Genomic DNA, 9,344 nt, shown 5'->3' on the forward strand with positions numbered 1-9,344 from the left:
TGGAAGTTGTTGATGACAAAACGGAGTTGGGAGGCTTGTGTAAATTCCAGTTCCAGAGAAACTTCAGTATGGGAGGCTTACACCAGAGGGAGTAAGAGATTATATGCTCCCAAAAAAACAAACCAGAAAATCCTTCTAATTGGGCATTTACATGCACAGAGACAGAGAAGGCATATCTACAGAGAAGGTGTGAGAGCTCCTAAAGTCTCTAGCCAGGCTGATTGGTGAAGGTCTTTCTCTGTATGAAGCCAGTTCATAAAGACTGAGAGAGGGAGCTGTTACAAGGCATATGACAAAACAGGAAAGCATGGCCCAATCAAAGAAACAAAACCAATCTCTAGAAATTGACACTAAAGGAATGTAGATGTGAATTACCTTACAATGAATTTAAAAGAAGCACCATAAAGTTGCTCAATTAGCTCCAGAAAATGGTGAATAAACAAAATGAGAACATTAACACAGAGGTAGAAAATATTTAAAAGAATCAAACAAGTTTTTGAGCTGGAAAATAGAATAATTGAATCAAAAACTTTCCTAGAGAGACTCAACAGCAGACCTGATCAAGCAGAAGAAAAAAATCAGGGAACTCAAAGATAAGTCTCTTGAAATGATCTAATCAAAGGAGCAAAAAGAAAAAACTGTAAAAAGGATAAATTTATCAGAATAAAATTCCCTAAGGAATTTATGGGACTCCATCAGAGGAACCAATATATGCATAATGGAAGTAACAGAAGAGGAAGAAAGAGAGAAAGAAGCAGAAAGCCCATCTAAGAAAAATAGATAACAATTTCAAATCTGGGAAAGGAAATTGACATCCAGATCTCAGAAGCCCAAAAGATTCCAACTAGGATGATCCCAAAGAAGTCAACATGAAGAAACATTACAGTCAAATTGTCAAAAAACAAAGACAAAATTTTGAAAGCAGCAAGAGAAAAGTGATTTATCACATATAAGGGCACATACTTAAGACTACTAGTAAATTTCTCAATAGAAACCTTGCAGGCCACAAGGCAGTGGGATGATATACTCAAAGTGCTGAAAGAAAAAAAACTGCAAACCAACAATACTATTTTTGTATTAGTAATTCTAAAGAGGATGACAAAACTATCCTTTGAAATTGAAGGAGAAATAAAGACTTTCCCACCTGAGAAAGTTCATTACCACTAGATCAGCCCTACAAGAAAGGCTAAAGGAAGTTGTTCAACTTGAGATGAAAGGAAGCCAGACAGCAACACGAAATCATATGAAAGTATAAAGGACACTGGTAAAAGTAAATGTATAAAATACAGAATACTTCCACATTGCAATGGTAGTATATAAATCACTTTTAATTCTGGTGTAGAAGTTGAAATACAAAGGCCGGGTGCAGTGGTTCACGCCTGTAATCCCAGCACTATGGGAGGCCGAGGTGGGCAGATCACGAGGTCAGGAGATCGAGACCATCCTGGTTAACATGGTGAAACCCCTTCTCTACTAAAAATACAAAAATTAGCTAGGCGTGGTGGCGCGCGCCTGTAACACCAGCTGCTCAGGAGGCTGAGGCAGGAGAATCACTTGAACCTGGGAGGCAGAGGTTGCAGTGAGCCAAGATCACACCACTGCACTCCAGCCTGGGCAACAGAGCAAGAATCCATCAGGAGGAAGAAGAAGAAGAAGAAGGAGAAGGAGAAGGAGAAGGAGGAGGAGGAGGAGGAGGAGGAGGAGAAGAAGGAGAAGAAGGAGGGAGAAGGAGGGAGAAGGAGGGAGAAGGAGAAGGGAGAAGGAGGGAGAAGGAGAAGGGAGAAGGAGGGAGAAGGAGAAGGGAGAAGGAGAAGGAGAAGGAAGAAGGAGGAGGGAGAAGGAGGAGGAAGAAGAAGGAAGAAGGAGGAGGAAGAAGAAGGAAGAAGAAGGAGGAAGGAAGAAGAAGGAAGAAGAAGGGGGGGAAGAAGAAGGAAGAAGAAGGAGGAAGAAGGAGGAAGAAGAAGGAGGAAGAAGGAGGAAGAAGAAGGAGGAAGAAGGAGGAAGAAGGAGGAAGAAGGAGGAGGAAGAAGGAGGAAGAAGGAGGAGGAAGAAGGAGGAAGAAGAAGAAGGAAGAGGAAGGAAGAAGAAGAAGGAAGAGGAAGGAAGAAGAAGAAGGAAGAGGAAGGAAGAAGAAGAAGGAAGAGGAAGGAAGAAGAAGAAGGAAGAGGAAGGAAGAAGAAGAAGGAAGAAGAAGAAATACAAAAGTATATTAAAGAAACTATAACTATACAAACTTGTTAAAGGACACACAATCCTAAAAGCTGTCATTTGTGATTTTAATAACAAAGTATAGAACTAGAGAGAAGTAAAAGAGTAGTTTTTATACACAATTAAAGTTAGATTGTTACCAGCTTGAAATTGATTGTTACAATTATAAGATGTTTTATGTAAGTTCCATGGTAACTCCAAATAAAATACCTATAGAAGATACACAAAGGAAAATGAAAAAGGAAACAAAGCATGTCACTACAAAAAAAATCAACATACAAAGGAATACAGTAAGAGAGGAAAAGATGAACAAAAAAGCTACAAGACAGAAAATAATTAATGAAATGACAATAGAAAGTCCCTACGTGTAAGTAAGAAATTTAAATGTAAATGGATTAAACTTCTCAATCAAAAGACATACATCATGGCTGAATAAATTTTTAATAAAACAAACAAGATCCAACTATATGCTATCTATTTCTGCCTTTGGGACTGTCACAGACACCTGGTTCCCAGCAATGGCCAGGGTTGCAGAACTACATGATGCGAAACACAAAAACTCTTACACAAAAGCTCCAGAGGCCAAGAAGCATGACAGGCACCTGGAGCACTGGAACTGTTTATGAAGGATTCACTGTAGATTTAAGAACACACATGGGCCGAAGTGAAAGGCTGGAAAAGATGTTCTATGCAAATGGCAACCAAAGAGAGCACACTTACATCGGACAAAATAGACTTTAAATTAAAAATTACCACAGAAAAATTAGGATATTATTCAATGATAAAAGGATAAATTCACTAGGAAGATAATAACAATTATAAATAAATATGGACCCAGCATCAGGGCACCCAAATGTATGAGGCAAACATTGGCAGAGCTGAAGGGAGAAATAGAGAGCCTCACAATAATAATAGGAGATTTCAATGCTCCATTTTCAATCTTGGATAAAACTTTCAGACAGAAGAGGAATGAGGTAATAGAGGACATGAATGACACTTTAGACCAAATAGACTTAACAGACATACATGGAAGATTCTATCCAGAAGTAGCAGAATACACATTCTTCTCAAGCGCACATGGAACGTGCTCTAGGTTAGATCATGTGGTCAATCCAGATATCTGCCCTGTACAACCATCTCCCTAAGGGACATGTAGATACAACATACCAGACTCATCCCAATGACCCCACAACTTCATAGACTGTGTAGATATGCTACAGTGATCACTCCTAAGTGCAAAGTCACAGTATGGTCCCTAGAGACTCATGTCCACTTTCTCTAAACCCACCAATTAGAACTCCCCACAGGAAAACCATTTGAGTAAAGTCCTGGACCCCAGTAAAGACTTTGGCACACAGGTTTGTTCTCTCTCTCTCTCTCTCTCTCTCCCCCCCCCCTCTCTCACCACCTGCTGGTTGAGCATGATGATGCCTGGCCCCTCCCCCAAGCACCCCCACCCCCAGTCTCCTCCTGTCCCTCCCTCTGCAATCTTCTATTTGTCTTTCCTCAGCGTCCCTCCTCTCTCATGGATCTGTAAGTAACACACTGCTTCTGTTACTTCCTATGTTTTTTTGTGCTGCTTCCTCTGTCTCACCTGATCAACACACACTGGAACCTGACTTCTTTCCCAGTCAGGGCTCTCCTAGAGAGTGGCTACCGGGGTAAGAATAAACTGGACACAAGTCAGAGGAGAACCACAAGGGCATCTGCCAATAGAAACAGGTTTCCTGTGAGAGGGACACCTGGTCACAGGTTGGACACTTAGGCATTAAACCATCCACCAGGATAAAGAAGTATCCCACGAAAGGCACACTGTAAACATCCATGACCAAACTCCTTGGATTCCAGTCAGGGGAGGGCTACAGTTTATGGTCACTTTCCAAAGACAGACCTCAAGACTGAAATTAGAGGAAAAATCACAAGAATGTATATTTCATCTCTGCCCCTGGTTCCCAACATAATGTTCCTAGAACCCTAGTAGACAGCACTGGAAGGCTCTTTGATCCCAGTTCCTGACACAGAGATCCCATGATCTTTGTGGTTTCCTGACTGGTAGGAGTATCTAACACAGCCTCAGGCTTAAAGTCACAGGAATCTAGTTCCCAGTTTGAGACAGAATCTATTTATTCTCCTGGCCCCTGGCAATTGCTTCATCCCAAGCTGTAACTCCAGTCTATTTTTCTGCCTCTATTCTCTAGCATGAAGCATGGTCTCACCTTTCAGTCTCACAAAGCATCCCTAGGCATGGCTTCCCTTAATGAATGGTGTGGATTTCTGGTTCCCATTGAACCACAAAGTTTCACCCTCTCCTCACTGCTACTTTAAAAAACAAAACAAAACAAAACAAAAAAAACGCTTTGGGATGCGTCCATTTCTGTCCATGATGATACCCTTTCCTATTTTGGAGCACAGCTCATTTTAATATCCTGTCATTATATCTGTAATTTTTCTGTATGATAGGACAGAAGGGGAAGTTTTCTGCAAGCATCCAATACACAATTAAAAATGATAGAATTATATTCGTTAATATGGTAAGATATTCATGATACACTCATATGTAAGGAGGAAATATTACCAAACAGGACAAACGGCTGCTCCCATTTAAAATACTAACAATCAAAATAGGTGCATATATACATGTATCCATGTATCCATTTATACATATATACATGCATCCATGTATCCATTTATACACGTATACATAAAGGCGACTATATTCATATTTTGGAGGGGATGACTGGAACAGAGGGGGGTTTAGGTTACATCAGAGGACATACAAGAGGAAGAAAGAAAAGGAAACTTTGAATGAGGTGCATTCAGGCTTTATGCAGTGACCTCATCCTGTTCAGAACACAGCAGTGGCTCTATGCTCCCATCTGGCAAACCAGGAATAGATGGCCATGTGACAGTTTGCCTTGTCATCGCCTTAGAGCTTCCCGGCTTTATTCTATTACCTACAGGATGCAGTTCCTTTTGCTCTTTCCCTTACTTCGGCCACTGCCAAATGACTCCACATGCCTCTCGGCCTGTGCTTTCTAACGTGTGGTTTCTGCTTACTCCCCACTGCTATTGCCCCAGGGCCTTGGCTCCCTGCTTCCTCTCTGTATTTCTTCACCTCTGTAATTCTCTACTCTTCACATCTAGCTTTGTTTTTCTTCTGTCCTAGCTCCAAAAGAAGAAAGCAAAGCGCTCAGGATAGAGCACCCTTTCTGGTTAAATTCCCCACCCCAAATCATTTCAGAGACCTCTGGCTTCCTGGTGTCCAATCTATATATTTCTGCCTCTGGGACCGTCACAGACACCTGATTCCCAGCAATGGCCAGGGTTGCGGAACCACATGACTCAAAGCACAAAAACTCTTGCACAGAAGTCCAGAGGCTGGGAACTTACATTAAGGCATTGGGAATGTTTACTAAGGGTGGGTGGGATTGTAACTTTCTTCTTTCTCTCTCTTTTTTTTTTTTTTTTTTTTTTGCTCGTCTTCTTTTTCCATACAGTAGGCCTCCCTTATCCAAGACTTCACTTCCAAGGTTTCAGTGACCCAAGGACAAGAGCTGTCAGGAATATTAAATGGAAAATCTCCCAAATAAATAATTCATCAGTTTTAAACTGAACAGTGTTCTTAGTATTGTGATGAAATCTCACCCTGCATGGTTTGTACCACTCAGAACACGAGTCTTCCCTTTGTCCAGTGGATCTGTGCTGTAGACACTGCTCATCCATTAGTCACCATCTCGGAGATCAGATTGACAGATCACAAGAATGATGAATACAGTACAATAAGATACTTTGAGAGAGGAGACGACAGTCACAAAATTTTATTACAGCATATTATTATAATTGTTCTATTATATCATGCATTATTATAGTTAATCTCTTTACTGTGTCCAATTATTTTTTTTTCCAGATGGAGTCTCGCTCTGTCGCCCAGGCTGGAGTGCAGTGGTGCGACCTCGGCTCACTGCAAGCTCCACCTCCTGGATTCACACCATTCTCCTGCCTCAGCCTCCCAAGTAGCTGGGACTACTGGCTCCCGCCACCAGGCCCAGCTAATTTTTTTTTTTTTTTTAGTAGAGACAGGGTTTCACCGTGTTAGCCAGGATGGTCTCAATCTCCTGATGCCGTGATCCACCCGCCTCGGCCTCCCAAAGTGCTGGGATTACAGACGTGAGCCACTGTGTCCGGCCCACTGTGCCAAATTTATAAATTAGACTTTAGCACAGGTGTGTATGCATAGGAAAAAACATAGTCTCTATAGGGTTCGGTACTATACAAGGTTTCAGGCATCCACAAGGGATCTTGGAACGTGTCACCTGTGGACAAGGGGAAACTACCATAAGAAGAGTAAAGAGGGGCCAGGTGTGGTGGCTCATGCCTGTAATTCCAGCACTTTTCAGGCCAAAGCTGGAGGATCACGTGAGGCCAGAAGTTCAAGACCAGCCTGGGCAACATAGCAAGACTCTGACTCCACCAAAAAAAAAAAAAAAAAAAAATTCAAATAAAGAAAATGTTTAAAAAGAACAGAGAGTATTTTCTCACATGAAAGTCATTGGCACAAATAGATATATCTTGTTGTTTATATTTTCTTAACCCTTTCTTAAATTGTACATGCTATTTAAGTGGTATTCTTTGCCATAACACCTTACTAGACTTGAAATTAGAGATACTAAGGCACTGTTTAGCTTTGATACAGTCGAGTGCAGAAATATACCAATGGTTGTCTCCATTAGCCACGTGCATGGAAAGTCAGGATATTTAAATCCCAAAGCATCAACATCTATCTTTTGGTAGATTACCTGCCCTGGAAGGTGCTTACCTAAGTGGAAATAAACCAAAGGTTGTCTTCAAAGTCAAATTGTTAAAATGGCAATAATGACCACATCTGTTTTGTAAAATTTGGAATGATATGGTTATGATGATGTTGATGGCATCTTACATTTGCATAGTAAATATACTTTCAAGTGGAATTTTATACATTTCATCTCCCTTGATTTCTGTAGCAATTCTGTAAAGTTGTCTGCTTTACAGTAAACATGAGTTATTATCCACATTTTGTAGTTGAGAAACTGACACTCAGAGAGACTAAGTAAAATTGTGAGTTAAAAATAGGATTCAGAAATGTTGACTCTCGGTCCATTGCTTTTTCCAGGATACTTTGAAACCCAAGAATAAAAATGTAAATTATTTCCACTGGGAAGCACCATTATAACCCTCTCTAGTCATTTGAATAATATGACTCAACTGAATATGAATACCACTCAACTCGCAACTGGATCTCCATATGTTAATTAAATTAAATTAAATCCATCAAACATATATTTTCCTTCCTTCTCCCAGTTGCGCCATTTTCTTATGGAAGCGATAGCTTGGAGATGTCCAATCCTGACATTTTCACATTCTCATCCTTTAACAGTTGGTTTTGCTTCTTGAAGCACATCTGGGAAGATGAAAAAGTCCCTACTTTACCCAAACATGCTTGATGCACCCAAGTCTCCATCAGCTGGAGAAAGACGGAATGTTTCACCTACAAGAGTTTTAAAATGTTAAAGTTAACCTCACTACATAATACTGCTGTCAGCAACATTCTCATCCCCAAATTTCCAAGATCCTCACCACTATATCTTCAGCTGAGCACAAAACATAGTATTATCAATAAGGTTTATATTTGTGAATAAAAGAATATTTTACTATAATGATGCAAACAAATAGGGGTTGATTTTTTTCACATTCCAAGGAGTCCTGAGTTGGACAGGTAGTCAAGACAGGTGCTGAAAGATGCCATCAAGGAATGAGGTTATTTATATTATTCTGCTCCACCTACTAGTCACAAAATGGCTGCTGCATCTCCAGGCATTGTGTTCACACTGAAGGGGAAAGGCAAAGCCTCATCTGTTCCCTCCTTTTGTTTGTTTGTGTTTCAGATAAAGAGAAGCTTTCTCAGAAATCCCTCCAGAAGAATTACCTTTAGATTTCAAGATCTCATTGGCCAGAGCTAGTTAACACGGCAAATTTTCTCTGCAAGAGAGGCTGGAAAATGAGGGAACAGCTTGTCGTAACTGATCATGACCAGTCACCATCCATCATCACCTGCAGCTGCACTCATGGCTGCTCAAAACAAAATCCAGCTTTGATTGTGGTAAGAGAGCCGCCACACACGGCTCAAGTCTAACACGGTTGAGGCTAATGGATATCTGAGTCCACAGAAAATAAGAAAATGAGGCCAGGGAGTCCTAAAAACTGGGGAAAACAAAACCCCCGAAATTCCACTCCTAGCCCCACTCCCAAACGTGAGAAGAGCAGGTTGGTTCAAATATGCTCCAACTGAGTGACATGGGAGAAAGATGTTGAAACGTTGATTTGGTCAATAACAACATTTTTGCATATGTCAATGTTTTAAAAATAGATTGTATTGTCTGAGAACAGCTTTGGAACCCTATAATCCCACCAGGCACAGCGGGCTACGAATGGACCTGTTCCAGAGGGAATGCCTCGTGAACAGCAACAGAGCTGGCCCGGGATGGTACCGCCAGCCAGCATCATGCTATCACCAGGCTCATGATGTTGCAAATTACTGAAATGTCTGGGAGTCATTTTCATTACCCTTATTGACAATTAGCTTTAATGGCAAAATAAAATTATTAGGCAGCAGTAAGTCTGGAGCATATAGCTCTTCTGTAATAAAAGAAATTCAGTGGTATGAAGGCAAGCTTACCAAGTCTATGGCTCTTTCATGTGAACTAAAGCAGTATGAAGATAAGCTTCGAGTGACAAGCTGGGGAAAACAGTCACTGAATTCATTAGCAGAATTAATATTCCATGTGGCATTCAAGCTATTGCTTTACAAAGTATCTAAGATAATTAATAGAAAATGGGCTACAAAATGAATGATATTTTAGCAACTTCTTTGCCAGCATGCATTGCAAAGACTACCAGTATTTAATACTCCCATTTCTTTTGTTCTTGCTCCTTGGAAGGCATCTTGCCAGCGGCTTGCCTATATTTAACATCACTGCTTGTTGACTTTGTCAAAATTAACAGAACTATAATTTGCCTCTCAGTCGCTGTTCTGAAATTAAGGAACACTGAAGCTGCAGATGATTTCAATCAGTGTTTCTCAGTGGAGACACAGTTACAAT

General features: G+C 40.7%; 1 long non-coding RNA gene across 3 annotated transcripts in view; it reads left to right on the forward strand.

The window, feature by feature from the left end:
• The window catches only part of LOC126961466 (uncharacterized), a 151,928-nt gene extending 142,853 nt beyond the window's left edge, over positions 1 to 9,075 (forward strand). For all 3 annotated transcript variants that reach the window (XR_007728311.1, XR_007728310.1, XR_007728309.1), the window contains one exon: positions 8,130 to 9,075. This is a non-coding gene — a long non-coding RNA (uncharacterized LOC126961466). The remainder of the gene's footprint in view (positions 1 to 8,129) is intronic.
• The last annotated feature ends 269 nt before the right edge of the window (positions 9,076 to 9,344 follow it).

This window comes from Macaca thibetana, chromosome 8 (genome assembly GCF_024542745.1).
Source record: "Macaca thibetana thibetana isolate TM-01 chromosome 8, ASM2454274v1, whole genome shotgun sequence".
Taxonomy (NCBI): domain Eukaryota; kingdom Metazoa; phylum Chordata; class Mammalia; order Primates; family Cercopithecidae; genus Macaca; species Macaca thibetana.